Source organism: Sinocyclocheilus anshuiensis, unplaced genomic scaffold (genome assembly GCF_001515605.1).
Source record: "Sinocyclocheilus anshuiensis isolate Anshui unplaced genomic scaffold, SAMN03320099.WGS_v1.1 scaffold681, whole genome shotgun sequence".
Taxonomy (NCBI): domain Eukaryota; kingdom Metazoa; phylum Chordata; class Actinopteri; order Cypriniformes; family Cyprinidae; genus Sinocyclocheilus; species Sinocyclocheilus anshuiensis.
The window spans coordinates 1,029,297-1,039,545 of NW_015537978.1; positions in this window are offsets into that span (position 1 = coordinate 1,029,297).

A 10,249-nucleotide genomic window follows, 5' to 3' on the forward strand; every position below is an offset into this window, starting at 1 on the left:
ATTATTGAAAATTAAAAAAAAAAAAAAAAAAAATGAGTGGCAGGGACTTGGTTTCAGTTCATTGCTTGTTGATTGGATGGAGGCTGAACTGAATTTGTAAGAAATGGGCGGGGTTTAAATTATTGGACAAAATGATTGGAGAAAGTCCAGCATACATCACCAGAGAGAACTCTAGGGTTTCACATGGACATTTTGATTTAAAATCAGGAAAAAAGGGGGAAAATTCATTAGTCATTCACAGTGGGTTAATCATTCACCATAACATTAATAATTTGCTTTTAAAAATAGATAGGGTGATTTTTTTGTATACTTTGTATATGGTAGTAAAAGTAGTATGCCACTCTGAACATATCTGTAGACATTGCATCAAGAATGGCTTTGAATCATTATGGCTGGTTACTGCTGCAGAGATACTAACAAAGATGAGACTCAGAGCCAGAACCAAAAATGGATGTCTTTCTCATTATATGGAAACTCAAGCCACACACAGATAAACACTCCCAAGAAACCGACTGGCAGATCAGAGAGGAACAGGTGCATGCTGAGAGATCTATACAATCAGTTAAGAGACCAACTACATGTTGTCAGAGTACAAGCCAGCACACACACATACACACATACACACATGCAGCCTTCTAATCTTCAGGCTGAAGTCTAATCACCTGTTATTTTCCTGTCATAAATAATGGATCTAACTGTTCAGAGTGCCGCAGATTCACTCTTTTAGATGCAAATGTTAACTTATTCCCCCTAGACCATTTAGCCAGCATACACACACATACACATCATGGAAAAACACAATAAACACAACAAAAAAACATTGTACAACATCTTGCACATGCACATTTTCACTTCAGAGAGCATTTTAAGGGGCACACGTGTGCGTTACTGCTAAATGCATTTAACCCATGTCAAAGCACTCTACCCTATCCATGAAATGTCCTCGTCTGCATAAAATTACCTTACGAATTCTTCAAACATGGTCAAAGGCATCCAGTCACAAATAAGAGCCAAGTAAAGGCATGACAAGTTGCTAACAACTTGAAAATCACCGAAAATGCCTCTTGACGGATTCTGGAAGTGCTTTTTATTTATTTATTCATTTTGGCATGCAACAGCATTTACCTTGCACCTGTCAACAAGTAACCATATTAATTAATGGTATATTTTTTGCTAACATACTATTTAGTATAGGCATGCAAAAATGATAGACAGGCGTTATCAGATTAAAAGAACAATCAGCCAATCTCTCTGCTTCCTCTAATGTGACTTTAATGTATATTTCCTTGCTACCCTCTTCATATTCATGACACACTTTAGGAGCTCAGTGGAAACAAAGGAAAGTGGAAGAGATGCTGCCTCCCTCTGAATACCTCAGCTGATGCTACTGTTGAATAGTGATACTTTAGTCATTTATAAATAATTGATTTGTCTATTTAAGAATTGCAATGTACTCACCCTCAGGCCATCCGTAGATGAGTTTCTTATTTAGCATGACATCACTTGTTCACCAATGGATCCTCTGCAGTGAATGGGTGCTGTCAGAATGAGAGTCCAAACAGCTGATAAAAACAAAACAAAAATCCACAAGTAAGCCACACGTCTCTGCTGTGTGTTTGTAATAGCATTTTTAACTTCAAACCAGTCCTTATGAGTCCTCTATCTATAATATTGCTTTCTCCAGTGAAAAAGTAATCTTGTCTGAATCAGGAGATAAATAAGCACAGATCAAGCACCGTTTACAAGAGAAACAGTCCAAAACAGTTCTAAACAAATATGTCTGGGGATTGTGATGTGTGAGGACAACAGGGGATGGACTTTTTCACTGGAGGAAGCATTATTATGGAATATGGACTGCCAGAAGTGATGTTTTAAAGTTAACAGAGCCGATCCTCCCTATACGCAAAATACGCAAGCTGCGTAGGGCCCCCGACTGGGCTTAACATTTCCGTCACACGCTTGAGGTATTCGGCCAATCACAACGCACTGGATAGCTGGCCAATCAGAGCACACCTCGCTTTTCAGACCGATGAGCTTTGTAAAAATCGACGCGTTTCAGAAAGGCGGGGCATAGAGGAGAAACAATAATGTACAGTATGTGGAAAATAATGTGTTTTTTTAACCTTAAACCACATAAACACATTTCATTACACCAAATACACAAAATAATGTTATTTTTAGCAGCATCATATGACCCCTTTAATTTTAGTTTCGTTTTTGAATTTGGCCAGCGGTTATGAAAAAATGAACGATCATTTCTTTTAATGCGGTGCGGTGCGCTGTCGCCCTTTCTACGTAAAAATCAGTCAAATCATGTAATGTGAATGTCGTACAGTCTTGCTCGAGACGGAGTGAAACAGACAAATGCGTTTCATTCATTCGTTCATAACCATTTTTGCGATGATCTAGCAAGTACCCAAAGCACTTGTGTGTCCTGTAGGCAGGGTCATTTCTAGGAAATGCTGGAGGATGTAAATGAACAACCCAACACCCCTGTTAACATCTTATAATAACACTGCATTTTAACAGATTTAAGCAGCTGAATATTAGAATAAAAATATTCCATTTTTAAAGTTATCAAAAAGACTGACTGGAAATACAGATGTGTAGACAATATTGAAATTTTAGATTTTTGAAACGAATGACACTTCAGCAAAATAACACCAATGGGGATTTGGCCTAGGATGCAGAAATGGTCAGAAACAGGCTCTGTAAGTCAGCTATACATTAATGTGTAACAATGCATGTCATAAAGTCCTGTTCACACTGCCAGCAATGCATTGTCACCATTCATTATACTGGTTTGTTGCTACATTCCTATTTCCCTGGTGCCGTAGTAATAGTTACAGTATAAAACAGCATCGTAAGTGTCGATAATGAGGTTGATGTTATTCTGTTTGAAATCAAATCCGTTTTTGCTCTCCAAATGCTCTTATTGAACATGAATGAGCTCAGGTCACTTTGTGGCTGTCATTGGTGATGTGAATGAGGCTTGAGGGATAGCCTATTATTGTTGGCTTCAAAGAGTTTGTGTAATGATGCATTTAGAACCTTGAAAAAGACGCAACACGTTGGAAAATGCGTTTATGTATAACAGTATGATTTACTCTGACCTTGACTGAACACAGTATGCTCCCTTTGAGTCATTGATATACGTATTGATGTCCAAACACAACAGATTTGTTTCCATTAAGTCTTAGAACATATTGATCTCCCAGTGCAAACACACACTAATATCATCAAATTCCAATTATTCATGTACAGGTACTATATGAAATTGAATACACATGCACACACGCACATTGTTTGTTTCATGGTGGAGACGTTGTATCGACATTGTTTTTATACAAAGCTAATTATATTTTCTGTCCCCTAACCTGACCTCAAACCTTCCTGCAGTTTTGCATTTTTATTAACATTATTATTTCGTATGTTTATTAATCATTTTCTTGTGCAGTGGCTGGTACCCACATTGGAGGCGATTTTGGGTTTTTGCTTGGGGATGTAGCTATGTGGTCCCTGACACTGTAAGAAAAGCAAGGGCCCTGACACTAACTGCTCAAGCACACCGAAACGCATGAAGCAAATCTCTCTCTCTCAATAACTGCAATATGTTTTTAAAATAACTAGAGGTACTTTTCCAATAACACGAGTATTATTGTAGATGTTTATCTAACTAGGCCGCAAAACATATTCCTAAAGGATTATTGGCAGTTTATCCAGAGCAGCAGCGGTGTTATTAGGAAATCTGTCACACTCTGTGGATGTTTTCTTAGCGCGCGTTGTGCTCGCAGCGTCGGCCGCTCGCGCCGGTAGACACGCGCCACCCGTTCCCCGTTCCTGCTGCCACACCCCCTTTCTCACGAGCGCCGAATGGTACGTCCCGGTGATGCCGAGCGTGTCAGACAGTGAAAAATCCGTGAAGACTTGAATTTGAATCCTAACCGTTCAGAATACGACGCTCCCTCCGCGTCGTGTGCGCTTGTGTATATGAGCTGCCGCATCCCGTTTCACTCAGCATCCGCTCTCGCGCGTTTCCCGGTAACCGAGCACCGCGGTCCCGCCGCCTTACGGGAGCCACCGTGTCTCCAACCGAGGCGCTCTACTTTCTGAAGGATAAACGCCAGGATTCGGTGCCGGAGCCTTTCCCCATATATCTAGCAGAGATTAAAGGAGCTATCCGGGATTTTACATTGAATCATGCTCAGCGTTGACGCAGGTAAGCAGCAGAACCGGTTCTCCATAACTGCGTGTGTTTGTGGGTGTTATACGCTGAATACAGACGTGAATTCAGTTTCTCAAACGAATGACTGCGGTCCGTTGTGTAAGAAACGCATCTCTTTTTCTTTAAGGAGACCGTTAAGAAACAGAGAAACCGTTATTAGGCGGCTGAGAAGAATCTCGGTCGTTTTTTCCTGCGCAGCACATCTGTGTAACTGATCCGAGGCTCTCCCAGCCCAGACATCCACAAACAGGCAGCCGTTAAATGGCTTTGGTTCCCATCCATCCGCCGTTAGACTTTCTCGTTTATAGAGGCGAGCTTTCCCGCCGTCACCGCGCGCAGATCATTCTTGACAGTATCGACTGGGAACGAGACACCAGTTACGCGCTGCTTGTGAACTTGACTGACTGAATGCGACCTTTACGGTCTTTTACTCTTTAATTGTGATCTATATTTCAACGAGTTATGTCCGAGAATACAGCGGACGGGTCTGAATGAGTGTGAGGAGATTTCACCGAGAAATATGCGTACGACCGGGTCACCTGCACGTCTCGGCAATTGTACTGGTAAATATTTCAATTTCACGGGATTTTCTCCGTTTTAGTCGCGAATACAGACCACTCCACCAGCTGCTCGAATCCGGTGTTATTCATGTGTTGTTCTCCGCTTCTCCGTCAGTGTGTGTGAGTGTCCTGACTGCGACACATCTGTGCATTATTCACTCGGGTCCCCTAGAGAGAAACTGCTGGCAACACTGGGAGAGTTGGTCGAGAGTTTAAGTGGCCATACATTTGATGTACTTATAACTGAACACTAAATAAATAATTTAGTGTTCTTGACGTTATAAGCAAAAATACCAGGGCACTCCCCTTATCTGCATAAATATATTCTTAAAAGGTATAGAATTATAATGATTAACAAATAATTTTAATGTGAATTAAATATTGCTTACTATAAAGGTTATTTGTTAATATTGCTTTTGCTTGTAATTTTACAGCTTTATCCTTCTGCAAATGAAAATCTCATTTTACCTTTGCAGGGCCCCCTTTTCAATATTTTTCAGAAATTTGACCCACACACACACACACACTCAGTTTCAGGAAACCACACACAAAATATACATTTATTTGCATATATAAATAATGTAGTAGTTTATTTAAACATTATGTCTTTCCTTATAAAGGAAATGTATACATTAAAACTCACCGCATTAAGGACAAATATTTTTATGCATATTTAGAGGCACATAGAAGACATTGTGCAAGTAAACTCCAAAAAATATGATTAATTGGTTCAATTTTACTACTTAATGTATATTGCTCTCTTTTTGCTTGCTGACGGAAACTGATGATTATATTTTTAAGATTTTCTCACAATTTGTTTGCTGCAGACAGTTGGAAGTAAACAAGATATGTTTGCTATATTGCCCATCCCTGAGCATCACATAAAATCAGGGGAAGTGTGATTGGTGGTTTAATATGTCGATCAGATCGCCCATTCCTTTCTGAATTGAGGGTTCTTGAACAGATTAAGTATACACTAAATGTAATGCTAATGGTCTTTTGCTGGTGATACTAACAGTCTATAGGGAGAGCAACAGGGCACACTATATGTTTGAGCAGGTATACAGAAAGAGTAGCATTTGAGGTCCATTGCCAGTATCCATACCAGCATGTGTTATGGAGGTATAATACGTAATGTTTAGCTTGGTGCCGGTGCATTAGTGGATACGAGTTTTTTATTTATTACAACACAAATCAAGTTTGGGTTACAGAAATCACAGTCCTGCTCTATCACTAATGTGCCGTCAAGTAAGACACCCCAGGTTGCTCCAGGCGCATTATCTCAGCAAGTGATTAACAGTAAGTTGAGAAAAGCAGGTGCTAAATGGCAACTATGAACGTGCAGTATTTATGTGCTAGAAAATGGTGAAAGTGTCGGCGCCAATAGCCTCGTGGTTAGTGCATCGACATATAGCGCAACTGCGCTCACGGCGACCCACGTTCGATTCCCGTCTCGAGGTCCTTTGCCGCTCCTGCTCCCCTCTCCTCCCAGTAATTTCCTGTCGTCTCTCTACTGTCCTATATGAATAAAAAGGCATAAAAATAACTTAAAAAAAAGAAAATGGTGAGTGTGTGTTTGATATGTCTGCCGTAGGTGAATTAGCCTGAAATTGTTGTGACATATTCTAAAGCCTCGTTATTATGCTACAATATCTCTGAAATGCAAAACCTGACACCGCCTACTTTATTAGAAAATGCCACTGAATTAAATGTAAAATGCCTTATTATTTAGCTGCTTTTTCTCTCCTGACCTTTTAATTAATATGTATGCCTGTCCATATTTTAGGAATTTCCATTACCAGGGATAACAGATATTAAGGGCCTGACTTTGGCTCGAAGGCCTTACATTCTGTACTGGTAGCTAGTTTCTTCATTTTGTGTGGATCGTTGGGATTGGGATCATCAGTCCAGAACGTTTTAGATTTATTGACATATCTGTTGATGACTCATTTAGACCTTAATGCAACGGCATATTTGGCATTAGATGTTTGTGTTACTCATATTCTCATCTACAGTATGTCTAAAAATATACGCTAGAGCACACCTTTCTTTTACCCTTTCCTCTGTCCCTATCTTTGTCTCTCTCTCCTTATGATGTCGAGGTTTAGCAGGGATGGTAGCTGCCCACGCTGGCATTAACCCCCTGCTATGCCTCACCCTCTTCTAACAATAGAGGTAAAGACCCGGAGGGGTTCCTGCCTGCTCTCCCACTCTCAGCAAATTCTACAGTACTGCGTTCAGCTTTCATTAACGCCACACTCACTGGGAGAGAGCGAATTCTGAGAGTTCTTAGCTTTCTGACAGGCTCCACCGGCTTGGGAGGCTAATACATCATAGGCTTGCAGCTAGTGCAGCCCAGGGGTACTATTGTTCGACGTTTAACATTTATTAACCGACATTTTTAGAAAAAAAAAACTACTTGTTGCAATAGTAATCAATTGATTTTCAGTTGAAAATAACCATTGTCTAAACAATGCTGAATACATATTTTAACTAATGCCTGAAGTCAGTTAGTGAGGTGTGGGTAGTACTGGTTGACCAATATATCGCCAAGGCTGCTATTGTCCGATTTATCAACCGATGTGCAGACACACAAGAGCGCCCATCCTTTGACTTCATTAGTTTACTGTCTTGTTCAACAGTTCTGTCTAATAATAGAAAGGCAAACGCTGTAATACTTTTTTAATATAAGTAATGCACATTTATATAATTTGAAGAAATATTTGAATCCCGTTAAACATTTAATTCAGGTGCAATTGGATGTGGACAGGAGAGTTCAGCTGTCACTGGACACCATGATTGAGCAACTTCAGACTAGGGCTGTGTGATACGGACAAAAAATACTGTTACAATTTTTTGGATCAGTACTTTAATTTAAATTTAATCACAATTTTGAAAATATTTTCCTACACACATTACATTCGTAAATGCATTTCTGTGTTTATGAAATAGAAATTTTTTTAAAAAGAAAACCAATCTGAGCTTTATCACAAAGCTGTTGACTAACAACTGAAGTAGTTGTGGCTTTATTGATAATATTTGCGGGCACCATATCTTTAAATAAATAATATGTGATAAATTAATGGTACGTTTACTCTTCCATAGAAAACAGTTATAAAGAAAACTCTAAATGAAGCTTAAGGCTATGCTCACACTTGGTGTCTTTTTTGAAAATGCCAGCATCTGTTTTACATTATAATTCTATGGAGTAAACCGTGTTTTCAAAAAAGTCCTGAGAGCTTTTTAAAAAACGACACTGCCGGCGTCTTTTTCTGCAGCTCAGAGCGTCTTTTCAAGTTGAAAAAAGTTCAACTTTTCTGAAAAAAGACAAGTGCCTTTTTGACAGCTGACCAATGACAAGCGAGTAGTGAGTTGTTTCCATAACAACAAAAACAACAAGAAAAAATGATAGCCCGGTAAAGATAGATTGTACTAGTTTAGGAACACAAGGAGTTGTATGATATGAGCACAAAACTCTATCTAGTCTAAAATATGCCGCAAACCGTGCATGGAGCTCCTGGACAAAATTGTTCTAAGCACCATACTGTTTCCTTCCCTGTATAATGTCGCACACCCACAAACGTCATTGCGAACCGACATTCTCCTCCCCGTTAACTTCAAAAGCCAACGCAAGGGCCAACTTTGGCCCTTGCACCACATACTAGGCTACTGTTTTAGCTGTTGTTATAGCAAGAAAAGACACCCTCGGCTGCTATTTGTAACCGAAACGCTGCCAGCTTTTTATTTTACTAAAAAAGCGCTCTTGTCAAATTTTTCTTGTCAAAAAAGATGCCAAGTGTGAACACGCCCTAATTCATTAAGACAAAAATATTATAAGACCAAATTCGGTACAAACCTTATTACTAAAACATGCTATCTACAAGAAAAGAAGATGAACCCAGCAGAAGAACGCAAAGCGTTAAGCGTTTTCTTTATAATGGTTTTCTATGGGTGAAAAACCGCTTAACGTAAAAATATTGTCTTTCCATTTGGATTATGGTGCCTTTATTTTAGCAGTAGATAGTGTTTATTATGACAAGAGAAATATGACAAATAATCTTGTCTCAGTTACAAATTTGACTGGTAAATGATAAAGAATGATAGCCCCTTTTGTATTGCATTGCATTGCATATGACAGATTGATAAAAAGACATGCTATTTATGACTGTATGTAACTTTTGATACTTCGCGGTAAAAGTGGCTCTCCGATTGACTTTGCCCTATCAGTGCGGCTCCCATGAAAAAAATAGTGAAGACCACTTTTAGGACATTAAGCCATGTTAAGCATTTTAGAATTTCCCCGATTTTATGTGTTACTCTGTTCTTGAAAATGGCCTTTTCTATATCCAAAATATTCTCACAAGTGGATAGGTTAGGTAAGCTACATTCATTTAGCATTTAATCTCTCTGTTCTTCATAAGCTATGTTCATTAAGTAAGCTGTGTTCATTTAGCATTTAGTTATTAGTTTGTTTGCATAGCTGCAACTGTGTAATTATGGCAGTGAATACCACAATATTGCCCTCTGACCATCACAAACTCACATAAGGCTTTATCAAGTGATGTAGTGTCACAAGGGGGAATATATTGGACCTCATTACAGATTAGCCACCGTTGTCAACTGGCCTCAGCTTTGACATTAGCATGTTAGCACTACTCCCTCATGTCTGGATTAATACTGTACTGGAAACGGGATTAAGCAGCATTTACCCAACCCAGATCTGCCAGTCACACAGCCGGTAATTATACCAGCAGTGTGTCTTTTGCTTAATACTTCAGTGCAGTTTAAAGCGCTGATGAGCAGTAACCAGGGGACCAATCGCCTGTGTGTTTTGCTGCATATATCTAAATACTTCAAGGTTATTCGGGCTTTATTAAGGTTAGAAAAGGCAATGTATTCAGCATGGAGGAGTGGAAATTTTGGTTATAATAATAGGGTGAAACCTATTATTACACTAACAGCTCTTTTGAAGAGGAATTTGCAACAGCAGGATGTTTATTTGCTTGTAATTGTACGTTGAAAGGATAAATTAGTATTTTATATGGATTCAAAAACTCAGCAATGACATTATTGTGGGTTCAGAGCTTATGTATTTTGCATGTTCAAAATGTTCGAATTATTTATTAAAAATAATGAGGTTTACAGACCAGTGTTCACAAGAAAACACTATTTACAGTTAGTAGAAAATGCAGAAGCACAGTATGTACAGTAGCCCTTTCCTTTAATATAGATGCATGCTGGGACTCCAAGCTCTGCTCTTGGTTAATTATATTTCTGTACCCCCCCCCATTCTTCTTTTCTTATCCTCTTATCAGACCCCAGTTTGAATCTCACTCCTTCTTTACTTCCCCTATCCTCCTCTTATACCCTCTTTACTTTGTAAGCCCCCCGGCTTTTATGCCATTCAGATAGATTGTAGTCTTTCTTAGGAAGGTGGTAATTTTCACAGTCTTGACCCCCCCCC